This window comes from Pyrgilauda ruficollis, unplaced genomic scaffold (genome assembly GCF_017590135.1).
Source record: "Pyrgilauda ruficollis isolate IOZ18807 unplaced genomic scaffold, ASM1759013v1 scaffold1, whole genome shotgun sequence".
Taxonomy (NCBI): domain Eukaryota; kingdom Metazoa; phylum Chordata; class Aves; order Passeriformes; family Passeridae; genus Pyrgilauda; species Pyrgilauda ruficollis.
In genome coordinates, this window is record NW_024508100.1 from 542,100 (window position 1) to 565,588 (window position 23,489).

Consider the following 23,489-nt stretch of genomic DNA (forward strand, 5'->3'; position numbering starts at 1 on the left):
TAACCTATTTATGTGCAAGAACTGTCTGTGACAGGGGATATTTTCAAGTCCATCTCTGCCTGATTGGAAAGGGATGAATGGCTGTGTGTCTTCCACCTCCCCAGGCAGCTGTTCAGCAGGCTGCCAACACAGCCTGGAACAAGATTTCCCGCATCTCCCCAGTTCAGGGTGTCCCAGTGAGTGTAAGAATTAAATATTAATTGAACCAGAGACCTGTGTGAGAGAGAGAAAGGATAAGAAATACTCTCTGGAGCAGCTCACAGGGAAATGGGGAGGCAGGGGTTGTTGCTGCAGGAGCAGACCTGGGTCTGCATCCCTTCTGCAGGTGAACACTCCAGCAGTGATGCACTCGGGTGTCCCTGCAAAAATACCCCTGGGAGGGCAAACAGAGCAAAAGCTTTGTCCCCCAACAGCAGGAAGAGATGCTGAAATGGTTGTGCCTGGGGGAAATGCGTATTTGGAGGCAGGAGGGGATGTCTGCCAGCGCAGCTCCCCCTGGTCTGCAGAGAGGTTACGGTGCAATGCTGCCTGCACTCTGCAGGAATGCTCTGCTTCCAGCCATGGATATCTGCAGTGGAGTGCCCTCCACGGTGAAATACTGCAGCTGTGCTACTGCCAGATTCTCGTGAAAAACTTTTTAGAACTGGAAATTTAGGAAAGAGGGAAAAAAACCAGCTTGGTCTGACATCAAAATAGGGTAAAAATATGAGGCAGGGGTAATCAGCGCTGGGATGGGAGGTGTTTTTCCTCTCGAAGGCACTGTCAGGTTTGTGCAAGATTTGGAGCTCGTGAAATTGTATACTCCTAACTCCAGGCAAGGAAATATTTTGGAGCTCACAGAGCATCCAGGCAGCAAAGTAAAGGCTTGGTTCTGGCAAGGCAGAATTGCCACAGGTAATGGAGCCACTAACACATGCCAGTCACTTGGGGAAAAAGACAAGCAAGGCAAACAGCTCTTATTTTTAGTTCACAGTTTAGTTAGCAACTAGTTCACACTGCTGCATAGCCAGTGCAGCATTAAACACAGCCTGGTGGGCTGCAGATTTGTCTCTGGGGGATGGAGCCAGGTTTTTGTTGTGCCAGGAGTAAAGGCACAGCATGCTGTACCTTCCAGGGTGAGACAGAAAGGGTAACATGGGGATAGCCTCGATTTTATGAAGATTACTTTCACCTGGATTGCAGGAATGCTGATACAAAGAGGCATCAGCATTTGTTAGTTGCATAACAAAGTCTTATTATTTGTCAGGGGCTTATGTGAGTTTCAGGTAATGAGAGCTGGGAGTAACTTGATATTAGTATTGTTGCATTTAATATGTATATTTTGACTGTAAAAGAGGAAGCACTAGCACTGCCATCGTGTGAAACCTCACAGGCTGATAATTACAAGAGCTGCTGCCTTTACCACAGCACTAACAGCATAAAGCAAATTAAGTGCACAGAAGTTAAAAATGATAGAAGAAAGTTGATTTTATTTTTGCAGAGTTCGGAGTTACAGCTGAAGGAATTTAGGGGATGTTTGGTTGCACCAACTGTTATTTATGACGACTGTGAATGAATGAAATATCCTCTGCATTAATCCCTTCTGAAAATACAAAGCTTTCCTATGCCTTATATATTTTCAAACTTTTAATGCAAAACAAACCCTTAGAAAAATACATAGACAAACATAAATATGAAGTGGGGTTTTTTTTCTTTGATGCATCCCTGCAGCATCGGTATCTATAAATTTACATTATAGCTCTACTGCCATCAAGTGATGAAAAGATATCTTAGTGAAGATATCAAAGAGGGGAAAAAAAAAGAAATCTGTGTAAGTTACAGAGCTCTTACAGAGAAATGAGACATATTTTATATTTACCCCTGCCTTGTCCCCATCCAGGGTATCAATGGGAGACAAAAAAACTCTTTGTGAACTGCAGCCTGATTAGAGGCAAGGAATGCATTAAAGTGCAGGTCAAGATTTAATTATTGTTTGTGGGTAGCACAGGTGAAAAAAAAAATCCAAAAATTCATGTCCTTTTGTACCTCTTGAGTCGTGTAATGGGGTGGGGAACAGTAAAAGCAGCTTCTTGGTGCTGCCAGCAGAGCTGTCACGGCTCAGCACCATCCAGCTGCCATTTCCCTTTCTGTGGCTGCTCGTTAGTGCCTCCCTCCTTGGAAACGGGCTGTGTCGGCTGAGGAGAGGAGGAAAGCTGAAGAACCTTCAGATGTGGCCTTTCAGTACTTAAAGGGAGCTGAAAGAAAGATGGGGACTGACCTTTAGTGGGGCAGATAGGGATAGGATGGCGGTTATGGTTTTAAGCTGAAAAATGGTAGACTAAGACTACACAAAAGGAAGAAGCTGCTGACAATGAGGGTGGTAAAACACCTCAGGCTCAGAGCCCCATCCCACCTGACATCTGATGTTTCCATGGATGGGGTGTCCATCACCTCTCTGAGCAGCCTGATGTAGTTGAAGATGTCCCTGTTCCCAGCAGGAGACTGGACCAGATGGTCTTGAAAGGTCCCTCCCAACCCAACCATTCCGTGCTTCCATGGCTGGCTCAGATTAGGCTGTGTCTAGAGCACGACTGACAAAGTGAGGGACAGTGGGATGGAAAGCACGAGGAGTCACATCTGGAAGGGTTTTCTGGCACTCTGCTACAGAATTTGGGGTTTTCCCTGGAGAGAGGAAAGGCAGCTGAGGAAAGCCAGCTCTCTGGGATTTCCCCACCAAGGTGGTGACTGTGCTGCAGCCCCTGCCTTTGCACTGCACTGGCACAATCTCCATTGTGACTTCAAAACAGGGACTCCCCAGCCTCCACAGTGATTCTGGCACCAGTGACAGGGAAGGGAAATTTCTGATTCCTAGCACAATACCTCACTGCACACTCATGGGGAAAAAAACAGTTTTTGTGGGGCGCCAAAGGCATCTTTGCCTTCTTACAGAACCATTAAGGTTGGAAAATACCTCTGAGACCATCAAGTCCAGCTATTAACCAGCACCACCCTGTTCACCACTAAACCACGTCCCCAAGTGCCACATCCACAGATTTGAAACATTTCCAAGGATGGTGCCAGAAAGTCTCAGAGGTTTTCTTTTTATTCCTAAACCTGATTAACATCAGATCTTCAGCCAATGTTTTGCTACACCTCCAGATGTTGTACATCCATAGGATCTGAACTGGAAGTACTCTGGGCTCATGCAAAGGAGTTCTGACTCTGGAAACTGCAAATATCTCTGCTCAATACAAATAAAATAGAAACCAGAGACTGCTTGAGGGTGAGAACCCCAAACCAGACTTTTTACAGAAATGAATCAGTACAAGTAGGACTAAAATGAGATGTATTTCACAAGATTTTTCTGCTTGCTTATGAAGGTATTGAATACTATTAAAAATGTGCTCACACAAGGTTATTGTGTGAAAGATAAAGGGAGGTTCAAGAAGGCAAAAAAAACCTAAATGGTCAGGATTAGGTTATATCTTTGTAAGACATTATAAATTCCTGTGGAATGAAAGACAAAATACAGAAGCACAGAGCCTGGACAGTGAGTCAGATTGCACGGAAGAAATAAATCAGAAGAGGCTCTAATGGCTCAGAGCCTTTTGGGGGACTAGTGGCAAAAACAGCATTTGCCATCCAGTAGAATCCAGTAGACTACTGAAGCCAAAGCAGATGTGACAAGAGCTCAGCTAACCATTTTGGGGGACATAAAGGGGAAAAAAATGTCCTAATAAAGCAGAAGGACTAATAATGGGCTCAGGATATTTGTTCCAATTGCCCAGAACTTTGTCTGGAGCACAGCATCATCCAAAGAGACATTTATGGACTTAGGCAGCTGAATATCAGGTCTGCCTGTCATGCCTCGATCAACATAAATGGAGAAAGGAAACAATGTGAACAAAGGATAAAAAAGAAGGATGGAGACAGCACAAGGCAACAAACAGGACTGTTATTTCACACTTTCTCCTCATATATTTCTTATTTATTTTCTGTTGGCTCCTGTCACAAGGCAAGAGTACATTTTGTGAGCTAGGAGATGCTATATGCCTGAGTGAAGTTGCAAGGGGAAAGGTGTATTTAAACACTTGGACCTATAATTTATTATTATATATGTAAACACACAGTGATACTATGAACATACAAAAATCTGCATGTTATTTGTACATGATAAAAATCAAAGAAAAGTCTGAGAGGGAATAGATACATATACACATGTATCTCAATTTTAGATAATTTACTTTCAACAGTCCGTGATTTCCAAAAGGCCATTTCCATGCTATCAGTGTAGCCTTTTCTTTGGAGTGCAGCAAGTTAGACAGGAGAATAAAAGTTCAATTAAGAGCCTGCTTGCCTGTGACTGATAATGGTTTTGACATTTGCAGAGTCTCCTGACAACAATGCCAGAGCGAAGTAGGGAAAGGGAAATCAAAGAACAAGTTCTTTGCAGATGGAGATGAGAGGGTTCAAACATCTGAGGCTTTGCACTCGTGGCCTCAGAAATAACCTTTCCCACCACATAAGGCTGTGTCAAACATTTCAGCTTTTCAAGGAGAGGAGTTGAACTTTCTGAATAAATTCAGCAGCTTTGAGGGGGCCTCGCTGGAAGGTGTTAAAGAAAGAGAAATGTTTATCTTACTAATGCCCTGATCACCACCCCTGCCTCACACAGGGAGGGAGAGGAAGGAGATGACCAGCTGATCACAAACCTAAACTTTGCTTTTGATCTTGTCAAGTAAAGTAGCATCCTTCCAATCGTAGATCCAAAAGGTAAATTCCCAGAGGCCAGGCTGGGGTTCCCACACTCTGGGCATCAAAGCTGCCTCATCTCAACTCTTGACTGGGGCACGTGGGTCTCATGCCACCTGCTCTTCTCTGTGAGAGTAAACACAGCTGCAGTTTCAGGAATAGTCAAGATTAAATAAAGTTCAGTGGCTCTGCCTGCCAGGGATCAAACCAGCGCTGCCTTTTTGAATCTGCCTGCCCCATTTGCTTCAGCAAATGCCTTGACTGAAAAGTTCATATTTGCCAGAGAATGTCCAAACCTCAGCCTCCAGCCTACGAGAAAATCTGAAGTTTTAGTGACTCCTTTGCACACCTATACAGAGAATTGACATGAAATGTACTTCAATTTGCACTAATGTTAGTGAGAGGAGAGTTAAGAAATATTATTTTAAAACTCATCTTAATGGATCAGAAGCAACCAGGAGCCCCTTCCTTATTCAGATTCCTAAGCCCACACAAGCCAATTGCTCCAGCTGATGGCTGAGGTAGGCACAGAGCAGCAATGAGTGAAGACTGTGTGGGAAGAGTGATCAAATTACTTTCTGAAGCACAGAAAATTGTCCTGATGTATCATGTCAGGGCTCCAGCTGGTTCAACCTGACCACTGTAACAGGAAAGAGTCCAGGCTGCTTTAGAGGTGAGTGCCACCACATCCCCTGGGAATGTGCCATTCCCTGGGGGTGCATCACCCATCCTGGCAGGATTTAGAGGCACCCTGCCAGCTCACTGGTGTGTCTCCCCAGTCCCCTGGGCCCCTCTGATGCCCCTCTGCTGCCCAGAGCCTGTGGGGTGCCCGAGCTCACCCCTTCCCACAGCAGGACTCTGAAGGAGAGACTGCCACAGCCAGTGGTCTGCCAAGCCATATTTCAGCAGGGTGAGCGTCCTCACATCCAGTCAGCAGGGTTAATTCCACCTCTGAAACTCCATGAGGGCTCCTGGCTCTGACTGTGATGTTTGCCTGGAGTGTGCTGTGGCTGGTAAGCAAGGAGAGGAGACCTGCTGCTGCAGCATGTCACAGAGATTTACCATCAGCTCAAGAGCTCCAGGCTGGTGGGTTTGGACGTGGACAGCCAGGCTCCCACTCTCAGAGGCACAGGGCATGGCTATTTTGCTGTTTATAGCTCATTAATTTATTACCCTGGGCCTGCATGGAGGGTACTTTTTCATGTCTGTCTTTCACATGACATTTTACAACGTGACCCACCAGGGCAATTTTGGACAGAGAAAGTGGAGCCATCAACTTGTCACGTCCTTTTTAGCCAGTGGAGGGATTTTCATCAGCAAAACCTGAGTGTGTGTGTAGGAGGAGGCAGTGCACCGTTCACACATCAATGTGCTTCACCCCCTCTTCTCAAGCCACAAGGATCATCCAAACCTCTGCTCAGCACTCAGCTGCAGTAATTCAAATTGCTAACACAGAGGAGAAAGGAGGGTTTTGAACAAAACCCCAGCTCCTTCAGCTGTCATAAACATGCTGCCCTGACCTCTCCTATTTGTTTCCCAGTCTTTGTCACTCAAGGCTGTCTAAAAAACACTTGAAGAGCAAGGAGAGTGAAAATGGGAGTCCTTCAACATAAGTTGGGTATTATTCTGCTGTCACTAAAAAGATTTATTCAGGGGTATTAAAGATAATGTCTAGTAGGGTGAAGTGTTGCCTTTGTGGAGAGGAGCTCTACTACCAAAGGGTTGCAAAAAAGAATGGAAAACACTTGAATTTTGGTGCTAGCTCTATCCGTACTTATAGCATCTTACTTTCTCTCTAGGTTTTTTTCAAAGCAGGGATTTTCTAGGACAAATAAAATACAAAACATCCATAACACAGACAGATACATGAAGCTGTCAGACAAGGTCCATGCTGGAAAAAAAACATGCCCAAAACAACATGTCCAGATTCCTATACAAGCAGAAACACAAGTGTAGTCTGTTCAAAACCTGCCCACAGACCTCCTTCTTTCAAAAGAAAAACAAACTTATAAACAACAAAACTAAACACAATTTCAGTAGAACAAAGGTGTTATATTTGAGGATGTGCCTGTATGTGTTTATGGTTTATTTTTATTTTTATTGTCATGTGCTGCTACTAAAGTAAAAATCCACATCTTGGGCGACAGCAGGTGGAATTTCTATTTTAGCACAATTTTATCTCATTAGAGAAAAGATAGTCCAGCTTGAAGTTTTGCAGAAAAATTCAAGAAGCAAATAGAGAGGGGAGCAGCTGAAGTAGCTCAGGCTATGGGCCTCTATTGTCTATGAATATAAACTACAAAGAGAATTACACTGAATACTGGTAAAGTCCCACAGTTCTGCTCGTTAAATGGTCACAGATGTGTCATCTTTGTGCACATTTTTGCTCTGATCAGTTTAGAGCGACTTCCATAACACAGGATATGAGGTTTTCCATGAGAGGCTGCATGGATTCCTGTGCTGAGTTGCTGTCCTGTTTCCACCCCTCCCTCAGTCTGACCAGAGTGACAGGAACTCTGTTCTTGACTCTCATATTGAAGTACTAAAAAGGATGTGCATTTCAAAAGGTTTCATATTCTTCTGGGAAGTGGATAAACAAACACACTGACTTGTTACAGCAAATACTTTGTACCTATTGGGATGTTCATCTTGCACAAGATATTGGCAAAACGACAAAGCAGGATGAGATCATTTTCTGAGGTTGTATCTGTCCAGGGGAATTAAAAGGAGACAGAGGAAGAAGAAAGTTTTGTTTTCTTGAAGTTTATCTTAGTACTAAAAGTGAAATTTCATGGGCAATGCAAAGGTTTGCTTTGAGACAGCTGCAAGGGGAATGCAGATAGCTCAAAAAACTTCAGACAAATGTGTATTTTTTTTTTAAATGACAAATTATTCACTTCTGTCAGGGAAATATCAGTAGGCAAGAAATAATAGGGGCCAAGTCTTTGTCAGATTGCATCTTATCACTACTTCATCAAGGAGAGAGCACCTGGTGCTGCAAAACAAAGGAGGAAGGAGAGAAAGCACCACACACCTGTGGATGTTGGACAGCCTCAGATGGAAAGAAAGCTACACAGGAGTGTGCAGGCTTTGCCATGACTGACAGAAAGAGAGAAAAAATCTTAAAAAAACAACCAGAAATCCTGTTCAGACACAATTTGATGAGGTGGAAGGGGAAATGCTTGTTGAAGACAGGGGTTTAATTTACAAACCTGGTTTGAAATCCATTTGGTGAATCTGGTAACCCCTCCTGCTCTCCCTGAGTGAGCAGGGAGAACACTTCATGACACCAAGCTGGGAAGGACTTTTCCAGCTTTCCAATGCAGCAGCTCACTAAAACCTGACTGATTTCTCTTGCAGTACACGTGGTTGGAAAGAAACACCCACTGGGCTCCACCACCAGCTGATGCCACCACGGACCAAACACCTGCTGTGCTTTGCGGCTTCCCAACACCAGACCCAACTTCAGTTCCTTTGGTCTCAGTTAGTTTCAGGATCCAACCTCCACGTTCTTTGGCCCTGGAAATCTGCATCCTCCTTTCCCACTGAAGTCCACTCCCTGGAAAGCCAGGGGAGCCCAGCTTTGCATGAGCCAGCTCAGGAGCAAGTCCAGGATAATCCAACAAGACACAGCATCTGGCACACCCAATAAAGCTTCACTCTAATTTACGTGAGGTTGGAGAGATATTGACTTCTCCTATTACTCCTCTATAAATATTTTTTACAAACCCAGAGGTAATCCTGTCCCAAAAATGAGGGGTGGAGAGCAGAAGGACAGGAAAAGAGAAGGTGGCCATGTCACCCCAGACCCAACACAGAAACATTGTACCAGGCAGAGACAATAGGGGCTATAATCACCTTGCTTGTCTCTCTTCTTCTAAATCTTCTACTTTTTCAGCTTGCCAAATCTTCTCAAACAAAATGAAAAGCAAAAACTCCCTGGATAGATCTTACAAAGCCAGTTAGTGATACTCTGCAGATTTCCTACTCTGCAGATTTCCTCCTGGGTTCATACCCATAGGCAGGAATGTTCAAGGAAAAGAAAAGCAAATCATAAATAGCAAATTCAGAAGAACAAATCTCGAAAGTTGCTTTTGCAGTAAATGTCTGTGCATGTCAGAAAACATTCTCACAGGAAACATCACTGAATAATTTTATATGATGAACAAAATTTTTTTTTTTTACATCAAAGAAGGAAAATCTGCTTACAAATAGATGCATGAAACCTGAGATAAACTCCTGCAAATAAGTTTTCAAGGTTGGTTGAAGTTGCTAATGGCTACATTTGTCCAGCCTTTAAAAATTTTGCTCAGGCATCATTCATATTAGATGATCTCTTGCAGTGAGAGTGCAGAAAACTCCTGAAATCCTTGTCAAATCACTTTCATCCATCCCTGATATTAACCATTTGAGGCATTTTCATTCCCTGCTCTGCTTCCTGCCACCTTGGAGAAATTGTTTTGATTCTTCTCCTTTTACCTCAGAAATTATTTCACAGCAAAGGAAATAAAAAATGACAACAAATCCCTTAACTTGGTACCCACTAGAACTTGCCCTTCCAACTGCAGTAACAGCCTCACTTTTGGGCATTTCCTGTGAGACTGATGGCCAGCTGCTTCAACACCCTGCAGTCTTGCTTCAAGCCATCAGCTCTCCCAGTCAATCAATCCTCAGAAAAAGAAGGAAAAAATGAAAAAAAAAAAAAGAAAAAAAAAAAAAAAAAAAAAAGAAAGAAAAAAAAAAGGAAACAAAAAAGCGGTAGTGCAACCCTTATGGATAAAAGTTAAGGATCGCTCTTCTGGTCTCTTCATCACATTCAACAGCCCTGGCCAGCCCAGCTCTCTCCCAGCACACCCTGGATGGATGGTGGCTCTTCATCTGATCTTCTCCACATCCCTCTCCACCTGTGGACAACCTAAGCACTGCCAGACATGGGGAATAAATTCTTCCTGCTGGGTGCAGGACATGAGCCACCACAGCAAGATCCATTCTTTTACAGATGGTGTTTTACCTCCTGTCAAGCTCAGATCACAGAATCACAAAATGGTTTGTGTTGGACATTAAAAACCACCTATTTCCACCCCCCTGCCATGGACAGGGACACCTTCCACTAGCCCAGGTTGCTCCAAACCCAATCCAAGCCAGCCTTGAAGGTTTCCAGGGATGGGGCATCCACAGCTTCTCTGAACAACCTGTTCCAGAGCCTCCCCACCCTCACAGCTCCTCTCCAGTGGGGCTGCTCTTCAGGCAGTCACTCCCAGCTGGTTTCTCCACCCAAGAATGGAGTTTATGCTTCCTTTTGCCAAACCTCACGGAGTCTAATTTAGCCCTTTCTTCAAATTAATCTGGGTCCCCTCTGGGCAGCCACTCTATCATTTGTCACATCAGACTCTCCTCCTAGTTTAGTGTCATCCACAAATTACTTGTTTTGGTAGCACAGCTAGAGTGAAGAGACCACTTAAATGCCACCCCTGGTGTGTTTGCTCGTGGTAGAGAGTTTGTGTAAATTAGAGTCCCCTGGGCCCCTCGCTGTGCTGCCTGCTGACCCCATCCTGCAGCTGCCCTAATAGATTTTCCCAGAGTATTTCAATGCTGCAATATAAAACCTCATTTCATAGTGATTCCTGAAATGAAAGTGCCTCAGCATCTGCAGTCTGAATCATCTGTGGGACTGAGCTTCCCTGCAAGCTCAGAGCCATAAAACATCCCCTGCCCCAGCTGGGAGCAGCCATGGGCTTATCCTGTGGAGAGGTTTCTCTTGGGAAGATGAAGGAGCCCACAGACCTTTTAGTGTAAGAGTTTAATAAAAAATTTAGCTTTTGGGCTCCTTTGCCTGTGAACAGCAAGAGTTTCCCTGCTTTCTTTCTCCTTTGTAAAATGAGGGGTTTTTTTCCCCACAAATATATGAGAACAATTCACCTGCCTTTTTCTTCCCCCTGCTAGGTCTCTTTGCCAATGAAAAGGTTTCCCTCCTGGGCATAGATCACTGGCCTGACTAGGCTGCTGTTATGTTAGAAACAGGAAAATTATAACGTTGCCCTTGACTTTTTCTCATTAATTTGGATACAACTCGCTTCTCTCCTTCCTTTTCTGCCCCTTGAAATTCACCTGTAAGTACCTTAAAGGCAGAACTGTTCTAACCCAAGTCCAGCAGAAAGAATGCTCTCTAAAAACTACCAAAAATCAGAAATCATTTCAAAGAGCATCACTGCTTTTGGAGAGCTGCCAAAACCATGTGAATGATACATAAAAGATAAAATGTCTGACAAAACCCTCCAGTGCTGCAGCAAACAGTTCAAAGAAAAGGCATCAATGTCCAATTACCTGCCCAGGGTGCTGGACTGCAGGGAAATATCAACTTTTGGGCAACCAAAGCTCCACACAGTTAGTAATTGTGGTGGGCTTGTTGGTAAGAAACAGGTTAATTTGCTTTATCCTGCTTCCTCATCGTCACTTTGGGACCATTAACAGCACCTGGGAGACCAGGTGTGGTTCCAGCTCTCAGAGCAATGTGCCCAGCAAAGCAGGTAAAAGCTAATTTATTTACTTCAGCTCAAGTTCACACCATTTTCTACCTGAGGCACCATTTTGTTTCTGATCTGCACCAGGCCAGCCTGCCCTGAATTTTGTTGCCTGAACGAGAGGGGAAACATCTCCCTGCTTCAAACCAAGGTACAGATTCGTATTTTTTACTGCCATTCTCAGTCAGTGCTGTTTGCCTGGGGTATCTATCTCCCTTCTCACTGTCCCCTCCTTGCAGCACACCGAAAAAGCACCGCCAGACAGGCTCTTGTCTCACTTATATCTCCCTGTTCTCTTCTACACTGCTGCATGGAACCAAGCACGGACAGAAAAGAGCTGGATGAGTCCAAAGTAAAGCCTCATTTGAGCATTTAACTGCATTTAACTGCATTTAACTGCAAATTCACATCTAATTCAAGTCTCCTGTTCCCTGCTTGCATATTGAGACAAGTTGCAGCTCCAGTGGACTTCTGATGTTATTCCCTGTCCTCCTTCCTACAAATCTGGCAAGATTTATGTTCCAGAATTTAATAAATTATGGGTTTGCAAGCAATGATTAAAATAATGTATTTCTCTGCCTTTTTTTTGAGTTCAGCCTGACCATCACTTCCTGAACACAGTGTGAGTGACTCAGAGGGGCCAGTGATCTGAGCACTGCCCAGCCCTGAACTCTCTGCTGACATTTCTTAATGTCAGTAAATAACAGCAACTTTTGTACATATTGCTTTTCTTTCTAGGCAATTTACTGTCTTTATTCTTTTTGGGTCCCATCCCAGACTGAGATCAAAAGCAGAGCCAGCTTAGGCAGGTGATTTGTTTTCTGTATGTCCCTGTGTCTCGTTGCTGAGCTTGAAGTCAGACCTGCATAAAATTTGGTGATTTGGGGCCAATGGGCTCAAAGTGCATCCTCTGACTTTCCCAGTTTCCCTCAGCACAGATCTGACACTCTCATCTTCACTTTATCTCTGATCATCAAACTTCTGCAAAGGAAGGTCAGTGACATTTCGCAGTGTTTTGAAATGATAACATCTCAGACCTCGTCAAGCTTGCATTAAAATGCTCTTTTAATGAAAAATAGGCCATCTGCACCCTGTCTTTGAGTAAATCCAGGAGCCCACATAAACTATTTCTATTGACAGCTATAAAAATTAGCAGAGGCCAAAATCTTTCACATCTCTGCTTTTGTCCTGCCTCAGAATTACTGATTGAATGTCCCCTATTTTGAGTGAAAAGTGAAATATGGATTTTCTTTTCATCACCACCACTTGCACAGCTGCATCAGTCATTAAGCTGTCCTAAAGATCTGTTACCCAGGAACTGGATGCCAGGTATATATCTTATCCTGAGGTGAATTGTGGCAAGGCATAAATTGATCATGAGGTTCATGCCTTTGAAACCCAAGTGAAAGAACATCAATTGTCATCAACTACAAGAATATAAATAGAAAAGATCAAATCAGTTCTGGCCTAAATGTGTTGTGCAATGGAAATATATTAAAAAAAAAAAAAAACCAAACAAACTAAAAAAATCACAAGTTAGTTTGATCAAGGACAAAAAGTTATACTTTTCAAGGTAGGACATAAAATGAACAGAAATTTCTTTACTCAGCCTGTCCCTCCTCCATGTATTTTTTACAATTGGGTGCTACAGCTAAAACCTCAGGCTGCTCCTCTGTTGTCCCTGTTGAAAAGTCACTGCAGAGCTACAACCTTCTGGAGCTTAACTTCCTCCAAATATCCAGGTGAAATGCAGCCACCATCCTTTCCAAGCTTTTTGCACTGCTGTCAGGTGTTTATTTGAAACTTCCTCTGCCAAAGATTCTGATGTAGTTGCAAAGTCTCTCTTATATCATTATGTCAATATACTCTTATTCCCCTTAAACTGCAGTTTTCTAGGCTAAATAAGCAAAGCTATTACCTTTTTTTTTTTTTTTTATTTAAGGTACATTCTTCATCGCCTGTTTCAATTTTAGTTAATCCTTCCTGAAAATGTGTGACTAGAACAGTATGTTATCATTCTAAATGAGATTTTATAGCACTACATAATATCCTGTTTCTGCTGGAAATTCCTTCTGTGAGATATGCTCACATCCAGTTTTCTCTTCTCACTGTTTTCTTGAAGGTCCATAACCATCTTAAGATCAACAAATGCAACCAGGACTTCTTTCTTCTCCGTTGATGATTTCCAAGCCTACAGCAGGAATTACTTTTTTTCCTCTGAAAAAACTGAAGACTTCCTAACTACTACAGCCACACTAGAAAATCTGTATGTACTTGATGCCATTTCTTTTCCTTTTTAATATAAAAATTTTGTTATTTGACAAGGGAATGATGCAAACTTTGCTAGACTTACATTAGACCCACAAGTCCACATGTGAGTTTTATCTGAATTCTGGAATGGAGACTAATTAGTCTCAGGATTTAATTCTTTTAATCCTTTAGGATGCCTGCACTTAAATCTCTGATTAAAGTGCTATATAAAAATATCAAATACTAGGTTCATGTTAGCTGTAATTAGTTTTGAAAACTAATACACTTTATATACTTTATAACATTTATAACATTTAAACTTTTATATTTATATTATTTATAAATTATATTATCTTACATAATAGTTTATATAAATAGAATAGTTTATATAATAAAAATAATACTTTAAAATAAAAATATTAGTAAAATATAATAGTTTATATAAGAAATAAAATAGTTTATAAAATTTATATAATAGTTTATAAAACTGGAGAACTCACACCATTTACACCTGTAGCGTGGGTCTTACAGTGTGAAGCTTAGAGCAGGATACAGTTGTCTAATGAATTATCTAAAACAGGTATCCACGATGCTTTGGGGTGTCTCAGGGAGATATCTCAGACCTGGCAGAAGCCACACAGGACCCACAGGACACCTTGGCTCTTCTGCAGGGCAAGTGGGTACCCCAAAACTTTTGATGCACACCCTAAAACTTTGTGGTGTGTACTTGTTGGGCACCTGACTGAAACTCACCCTTCTTCTACTGATTTTAGCTTGGGGAGGTGAAATGAAACACGGAGCTGGTGAAAAGCCTACACTGAGTAATTCAGCTTAGAAACAGAGTTGTTGTTCCTAATTCAGCTTAGAAACAGAGTTGTTGTTCCTAATTCATCTTAGAAACAGAGTTGTTGTTCCTAATTCAGTTTAGAAACAGAGCTGTTGTTCCTAATTCAGCTTAGAAATAGTTGTTGTTCCTAATTCATCTTAGAAACAGAGTTGTTGTTCCTAATTCAGCTCAGAAACAGAGTTGTTGTTCCTAATTCATCTTAGAAACAGAGTTGTTGTTCCTAATTCAGCTTAGAAACAGAGTTGTTGTTCCTAATTCATCTTAGAAACAGAGTTGTTGTTCCTAATTCATCTTAGAAACAGAGTTGTTGTTCCTAATTCATCTTAGAAACAGAGTTGTTGTTCCTAATTCAGCTTAGAAACAGAGTTGTTGTTCCTAATTCAGTTTAGAAACAGAGTTGTTGTTCCTAATTCAGTTTAGAAACAGAGTTGTTGTTCCTAATTCATCTTAGAAACAGAGTTGTTGTTCCTAATTCAGCCTAGAAACAGAGTTGTTGTTTCCTGCAGCGACGTTAACAGGGCGAGGCGATGTCACCAAGTTTAGAAGGAGACCTTTGGAGCTGGCAGCCTTCAAAGTCAGCTCTGGCAGCCTGACCTGTGCTGATTTCAGTGCACTCAGGCTTTCCTGCTCTCTCCAGCCACCAACGAGCTCAGGGATCGCAGCTGACCCAAAAGCTTTGGCAGATGGGTGCCTGAGGAACAACTCTCCCCTCTGCTGTTCCCACTGGGTTTTCAGAGCTGCTCTCTTGGAGTTTGGCTTTCTCTGGAGCACTGGCACAGAGAATTAGGACTTCTCTGGTCACACACAGCATTATTAGCTCCTTGCCATCACAGGAGCCTCAGGAACTGAGGTTATGTCCATTTCTATTTCCCAGAGGTTTGGTTGCCTGTGGAGAAGAATGCTTGAGTTTTCAAAGTCACCTGGGAGGATCTAAGAAGGAAGAAGTGACTTGCAATTCTCAGTAAGACAAATTAAATTATCTAATCACCCCTTCTGGCCTCAAACCCCATGAAACCATGTGAAAATAATAGAAAAAGAACTTGCCTGTGTGACTGCTAACAAAAAGAAATGTTTCTGGTTCAGCTGCAGATAATGATTTTGACATTGTCTCTGAACTCTTGGCTTTGCAGATGTCAGAAGCTTAACAGCTTGAGGAAGTTTTGATCTCTGATTCCAGCTTTTATCTGTGGAGGTGGGAGACAAGGAAGCACTAAGGGCAAAGCTGCCAGAAAAGGGGCTGCTTGAGTCAGCAACTTGCAGCCCTTCCACCGTGATTGTAATTGATTTCAAGTCACAGCTCACCAGGGGGAAAGCACCACCAAGCTGCCTCCTAACCCTGGACTCTGCAGGAACTTAGGAGAAATGTTGCCTCCAGGTTTTCTGGGACTGGGCTCTTCAATGGAGGAAAAAACAGTATAAGAAACCACTTGGTTTAATAACAACTGCGAAAAAAATGGGATTCTGAATTGCAGTGGATATCACAAATCTGATATCTCAACAGAACATGTGAAAATAAATTAAATTTTAACATAATTGCTCTAGATTTTCTATTCTCAATTAATTTTGCTTTCATGTTCACTGACACTTGTGCCATGCTGCAGCATTGTGCTTTGAAATGTTCCTGCCTGCTGCAGGAGGTCTGCCGGGGTGATGTCTCTGGCACAGAAGTCAAAACTCTCCAAATTAATTGCTCCTTTCATCCCCTAATTAGAACCACGCTAATTTCCTTCAACATCATTATTCTATAAAAAGCCACTCTTTCAGCTCCACGCTGTTGATGTGGGAGATGGAAATCAAAAGAGGACCAGTAAAGAGGATGCACCACAGGCAGCAAAGAGACTCTCACTACTCTGCATCATTTTCTAGGATGTAAAGCAACAAGATTTTCCTGATAATTCCACAAATTCTTGTACAATTCCCCCTTTCCTGGTGAGAGTCCAGACCAATACTTATTAAATCCCAGCAGTGGAAAGTTCTTCCTCCTGGACTATGCCACTGGGTGCTGTAAGAAATTTCTGCCTAAAGAGAAATAAAAGTAATCAAAGCCACATGTAGGATATGAGACTGAGTCTTAAATAGTTAAATTCTGGTTCCTCATACATAAGAGTAGATTTTCAAAGCTCAGGTTCATTTCTGGAGTGTCATGCAGGTATTTTTGTCCATGCAAATATGTTTGGTTATCTCTGTTCTGAAATTGAAATGGTTATTGTAAAGAAAAGACCCACCTTCAAGTTGGAATGTGAAAGGTCAAACACAGAGGAGAATATTCAATTCAGAAAACAAAGAAGAAAGCCTATTTAGAAATTAAGGACCAAACATGCTTTAAGGCAAATGACTTTTTGGGACAAAGTGCAATTTAGTCTTTACTTATTTTCATATTTCTTTATAGTTGCCATGAGAATATTTTAATAACCTCTGTAGAGTTTAAAATTATGCAGGTAATTGCTTAAAGTAATTTTAGTGCTATTAAAGATAACAAACTTCTTGTGTGAAATACTTTGCTAAGCAACGATCAGCAGAAAAGGGGTAAAGATATTTTTATTGCAAATTTGAGTTCTTTTTATAGGTGAGTTGAAGTGAGAATATAATTACATTATCTATAAAATAAAAGGTGTGCAGGTATTCAAACACCTACCATCTCAATCTTGCGTTGAGTCATGCAGAAAACAGAGCAGAATTTTAAGCAGATCCCTTTCCCCCATTCAGCAGCCTGTGTGGGATCTCTGAATCCACCCCCAGTTTGCACTGATAATGTTTAAATTGCGCCTTTATTCATCACAGCACATTCATAATACCTGAAACAGAATCCCTCCCAGATTATCTGGGAGACAGAGGAGTGAGTGAGTATAAATCCTGCACACCCTGCTTTCATTTCTTTTCCTGACTTTCTTGATTATGATTTCTACAAAATCATTTCCTCCTTTTTGGCTCTACTTCATGAAAAATGTGTCAGAGAAGTTGGTCTAGGAGAAGATTGAGACTTTGATAAAACCAGTGACACAAAAGCTGGAAGGCCCCAACTGAGCCGTAACAAAACTTGTTCCTCTAAGTTATGATGTCCTGCTAATGAGCTAAAAGCATCCTTAGAACCTGAATAAACAAACAGAACTTGCATTTTTTGTTTCTTTCAGGCTTGTTTAAGGGATGCAAGTGACACAAACAAAACATAATTTCACTCTTAGCCAACTGACAGTCAGGTTAGCCAGGAGCTGAAGTTGTTCTGCTGTCCCACAGAAATCCCAGTCTAAACAGATCCTGGATCTTTTGGGGCGTTGGATTTAAAGCCTGATGGGAACTGGAGCTGGTTTTTTGTTCCCTTCCTTTGTTGTATGTGTTCTTCAGCTCTGGGAACTGTTGGTCCTAAATCGTGATAGTATCTTCAGTGCTAACCTGCTCCAAGGAATATGTGAAACAAGCTGGGCAAAAGTAGCCAAAGCAGCTTGGAAAAGGAAAAGGAAACATGAAAATATCAGTTTATCTAGAAAACACATCACATTTCTGTAACTGCCACAGCTCTGCTACCACCTGGGACGTGCTTTAGGTGAGCATTGGCCCAGCCACTCTACAATAACTTCTTGCCAAACTGAAAAGTTAAGGGAGGCTTCTTCCAGCCTTTTTTATTACGAGCCATTTCTCTCTCCTAAAACAGTCCAGAAGAGCATTTCAGAGCCTGCTGCTCACAGCAGGAATTTACTTCCTTTCCCTTCTTTTCTTTTACCCTCCCCCTATTTACTTTTTCACCCCTCTGAGCAACGTTTCAAGGTGGAAACAGCTATCTTCCAGACCTCTTGAAGGGGGGGGGGAAATTATTTTTTTCCCATTCTCCTCAATGAGCAAGATTGATTTTTTTAGCCATTAGCTGCTGTGAGCTGCATGTTCATAATGGGCCTACAGTATAAGTAATAATGGTGGATGCTTTCCACGTGCACATATGGATAGCCAAGCATTATTTCCCTCCATAGGCTCCTACCTCCAGGGACCTGCCATTTGGGACATCTCCATCCCTTACAGTGCCATCCTTTCACTGGAGCTCAATGTATGGCATGACCTCAGTTCACAGAATTAATGCCTAATCACCACGATTTGGGGCGATTCGCCTCCTTTTTTTATTTATTTTTGACATAGGAAGAACTGTGCTCTTGTAGTTTTCCCTCCTGATCTGGTCTCATTGAACTTAAAAGGTAAAATTCCCTTTTGGTTGGTTTGGTTTGGTATTTTGGGGGTTTTTTTGCTGTAAAGTTTAATCCCTGAATATTTGCCACATGCAGGTGTTCCTGACTAGGACAAGAAGCCCCTAGGAAAGTCACAGAGCCATTTGAATTAAGTAACGGGGAGAAAAAATTTTAAAATGTTCAATATATTCCTTCACTCCTCTCTCCAGAAAAAAAAAATATCAGCCCTGAAGAAGTACTGAATAATATCTTCAAGCAATGACTCAACAGTTCTTAATTTTACGGACCAGTATTTCTGCCAAAGTAAGGAGTCAGTGAAGAATTTTAGGTGTTGTTCCTCTTCTCCTTCACATCTAAACCAGTAAATGTGCACTGGTGGATCACTGCTCAGGCTCATCTGAGAATTAACAAGGCTGAGCTGCACAGCATTATCCTGGACAGCAGTGGATGGTGAGAGGCCTGACTGAACACTGGTGCACAGCTCCAAAATCAGACATTTTCCCAAAAGAGCAGCCTCTCCCAGAAGGATTTCAGTTGCTGGGGTGAGTTTCAGTGCCAGTGCACCCACCAGAATATACTTAAACAATTCTTGCTGTGAGATAGGATTAGGAGGAAAGCAGTGTCCTGTCACAAGTGTTTCCCAGGGAGAGATCTGAGGTGTAAGTCTCCAAAAATAAAGCAAGGGACTTGTTAGAGAGATTTGATCCTGAGCAGTGAAGAAACAGCCTAACAGGGATGTGCCTTTACCTTCTGTTCTTGGAGAGATTGAAAAGGCTTTTCAGCCCCCAGAAGCTATGTTTTAATAAAATATAAGTTAAAATAGTTAACTTTTCTAATAAGGAAAGCCTAAAGGGAGCAGATTGATCAGCACTGAAATGAATGAAGCAATGCAATGTTTTCTTCCTGCCCAGCAGGTCCTGCTGGGAGTGCTGAGGCTGCAGGCAGAGGACAAAGCTCTGGATCCAGGAGGTCTGGATAACTGAGGGATGTGGAAAGCTGCTAGGGATGACACAGGAAAGTGCTGAATGTATTAAATAACAGTGGGAGAAACCAATAAATCTGCAGATAGTGCTGTGAGGAGTGGCCAGATTGGTTGGGTACCTGGACAGGAACACCGGGGACCTTTTGGGGATCCAAGTGTAGCAAGGACAGCAACAGCGCCTGGGGAACTAAATCAGCAATGCTGTGAAAAATGAGATTGCAGATATCAGAAATAGCAAATGACCTTATTGAAACCAGCAAATTTCGGGATGGATGTGGCAAAATTGTGACCACTGGGGGAAAAAATAAAAAAAATAAAAAAAATGAGTGTTGTGGGTTGCTTAATTGGGAAGGAATGAGGGTAGAAAGAAGGAAAGTGGGGGACCCATTTTATCCACACCTTTCTTCCATAATCAGGAGGAACTTGGGGTGTCTGAGGGAACAGAGGTGGAGGAACATGGGGATGCTCCCACCTAACACCAACACCCCTTCGTAACCCTTTAATGGGCAAGAGAAAGCAAAGATTGTTTTGTATATCTTTGTCAGATGAAAATCTCTACAAAACTGAGATATTCTGACTACTTTTACTTTTTCCCCCGTCTATCCATGCTCAGACTATCCCATCTCCTCTTCCCAAAAGGATAAATTTGAAACCTACTGCCACAACCCAGTGCAAGTCTGGTTTTTAGAGTGGGGTGATGGTGTTTGTGTGGTTGTAGCCACAAGAGGAAGATCTTGTGAAGGAAGTCAAGGCAGGACCTGTGGATTTGGAGATCCCCAGGATGTCCCACTTTGTATACCAGGCACACACTCTCACACCCCACCAAAACAAGATTCTCAGTCTTGCTAAATCATTTTCAGTAAGAGATTTCTGTTCTCCTGACTCATTTTGGAGTGGAATTTTCTTCACTGCAGGTGCAACATTCCGATATTCTCCCCTTCTTTTGGCCCTGATGCACTCCCTGTTTTCTGGTGACCAACACAACCCCAAGTAAAACAAAAACAGCAGCACTTCCAGATTTCTGCCAGCTATAATTTACTTGACAAAGAAGTAGCTCCATGACCATTTTGAGGAAGATCTTGACTCTATGAGGTGACTTTACCTAGGGGAAAATGTCAGTATAGGACAGAGCACCCATCCTACCCAAACAGCTCCTGCTTTCAAGTTTGGTTTTTTTGTGTGTGACTTTTTGTGGTTTTATTTTTCCCAGTTATTTTTCTTTCTAATTTTCAAATGAAAAAGAATAACCAAGTACTAAACAGTGGGTAATAACTCTCACTTTAAATCCCCATCAAAGTGCTGGTAATTGTCCCCTCCTTCCTCTGAAAATAAGACACAGAAACAATAAAGTCCGGAGGTAAGATTGTAAGTACCAATAATTATTTTTTCTATCCACTGGGAGATTTCAGCTTGGACCTGAGAGTCACCATTGACTTATGTGCCACTTGAGCAGGCATCCTGGTGCCATCTGCAGGGACTTGTGGCTTGATGAGGCTTTTATGAACAATTAGACAATGGAGTAATTTACAGCATTAGCCTGGCATCCACAGCGTGCAGCAGGACACACACAGCACAGGGGCACAGCGTGGAGAAGGGAAATCAGGAAAACACAGCACTGCCCAGGCAGGCTCCCCAAAAGCCAGCAGCTGAGAGGCTGGGCATGCAAACCACATGGGATCCACTCTGACAGCTGAGCAAGGCTCTCCTCACCTTAGAAGCTCATTCTAATGCTGAGAGCCAAATTAACACTGGCCACTTTGCCTTTGGAAGGCAGAACCTGAGCATTTCTGAAACCACAGCAAGTTTATTGACATTTAAGTTCTTCAACTCACTCCCCATTAAATCTTTCTACCAAAAGCCATAATGATGATGGCTGTCATTATTTTTATTATTATTTTTCATCACAGTAGCAGCATTTTGTGAGCAGCCAGGGGCTCAATTGCATTGCAAAGTTTAGCCCTAACTTGTATTGATCCAATTCTCAAACCAAAAGCCATTTCTGAGACTTTTAGGTTTTTATTTTGTATGGATCAAACAACTGTGGGCTGCACTAAAGTCACCCCTCAGCAGGGAAGTTGTGAGGGGCTGTTTAAAACCTACAGTTCATGGATTGAGACATCTTCCAGAGCTTGTGCTGACAGTCAGGTCAGAGACTTCATTTCTCTCAAGAAACTCCACCTGAAGAGCCCCTGAAGCCAGCAAAAGGTCTCACAGTGACTCCCACTGCACATCAGCCACACACCAGATCCAGCCTCCAGGATATGAAGAAGAGGAAAAACTCATCTGACCTGAAATCTGATTCACCCATCTCCTGTCACCCGCCAGGGCTCAGGTGACATGGCCACACCACAAACTCCCTCTGCCAGGGGCTTGGGAAGCAAAGCAAATGCATGTTCCAACCTCTGAGGCTTAAAAGAAAATAACCACAAAACAATATACTGCTTCTGCACCAAAACTCTTATTAGGCTCTCGTGCATAGGCAGATATCACTGGTACCTGCTGTGTTTTTTAATGAAAAAATGGCTAGTTTTCTATGGTTTAAAAAAAATAAAATATGAGAGGTATGGTTATGTCCAGAAAATCTCACCAAAAAGAGGAAGCCAACAAGGAACTGCAGATGGATACCAAGGGAGATCTTTCTGGGCTCAGACAGGACTTGGACATTTCCCATGACTTGTCAGCTGTTGGGTGTTCATGGATACCATTTCCAGCTGCATCATTTTCCCTGTTCACTACTTACAGAAAATAGGCACACACCCAGTCCTCTGAACTTTCTTTTAAAAACTGGACAGCTCCAGACAACTTCCTTCTCGGTCCCAAACTGCTGCACAGTCATGTCTGGTTGTTTTGTGTTAAATTTCACCACATCTCTGTTTCACAGAATTTAGTGGGAGCCCCTTCAGCAGTGGCTGAAGTGTTGTCCCCATATTGCTTGGTTTTATACATATCAATTTTAGCACTCTGCTGAATTCCCATGATGTTCTCCTTTCACAAATGAGGAGAGTGACTCAGAGCTGCGAAACTGCCCGAGGGTATAATGGAATACTACAAGATCTGAGTTTCTTTGTTTCTAGTCCCTAACTTAATAGTAGTTCACAAACAAAAGTTATTGAGCACCCAGCATCTCTCTCCCCATCACCAAAAAGAGATGCTGAGGTTGCCACCAATGTATTCTTACTGTGTAGCCCTTTTTGCTGCAAGTGGGCCAGTGCAAAAGGAATACTCTCCAGTCTAGGTGCTTTGGAAGCTGTGGCATAAACTGTAAGTAGGTGATCACAAAAAATTAATTAAATCCCTTGGCATGCACTGAAAAAAAAAAAAAAAAATCAGTGTTCTTAAAGTAGCAGACTTGACAGGTTTATAATAAGAAATGTTTCATTAAAGCAGTAAAGCTCATTGTCTGCAAATGTTGTAAAGTAAAATAAATGAGAATTAAAACTAAATCTTTATTAAGTTTTGATAAAGATTCTGTCCTTGAATGGTAAATCCACGGCATTCCTCCCCTAGAAAACCACTAGGAATGATGTATATGATGTACCACAGATGGAATATCTTCTTAGGTAATGAAATCACTGAGAACTGTGGGTGAGAGTCAGAGCTGAATTTGTTCTACCTCTTCCCACACTGCCAAGCTCAGGAGCCCATGGATGACCTTGCACGTGCAAGGATGAAACCCAAGTTCCTCATGGCCAACAAAATAGACAGGTCCTTCCACAATGAACTTTATTTGTTCAGGAAACCTGAGAGGGAGGCACAGCAACTACACAGAGCTGAAGCCAGCTGAGCTACCCTTCCCCAAAATCCACCTGTCAGCCCTTTGGTAAGGCCTCTCTTAACTCAAGGTGGGCACCCACGTATTTCCAGGCACAGGTAAAGATACAGAAAAGCCATTTTAGAAAGGAATTAAATTATTCTGTATCTAGAAGAGGGTGAGGCTGAAATGGGAAACGTGGCAGAAAACTGGTGAGAGGATGAGATGTGGATGA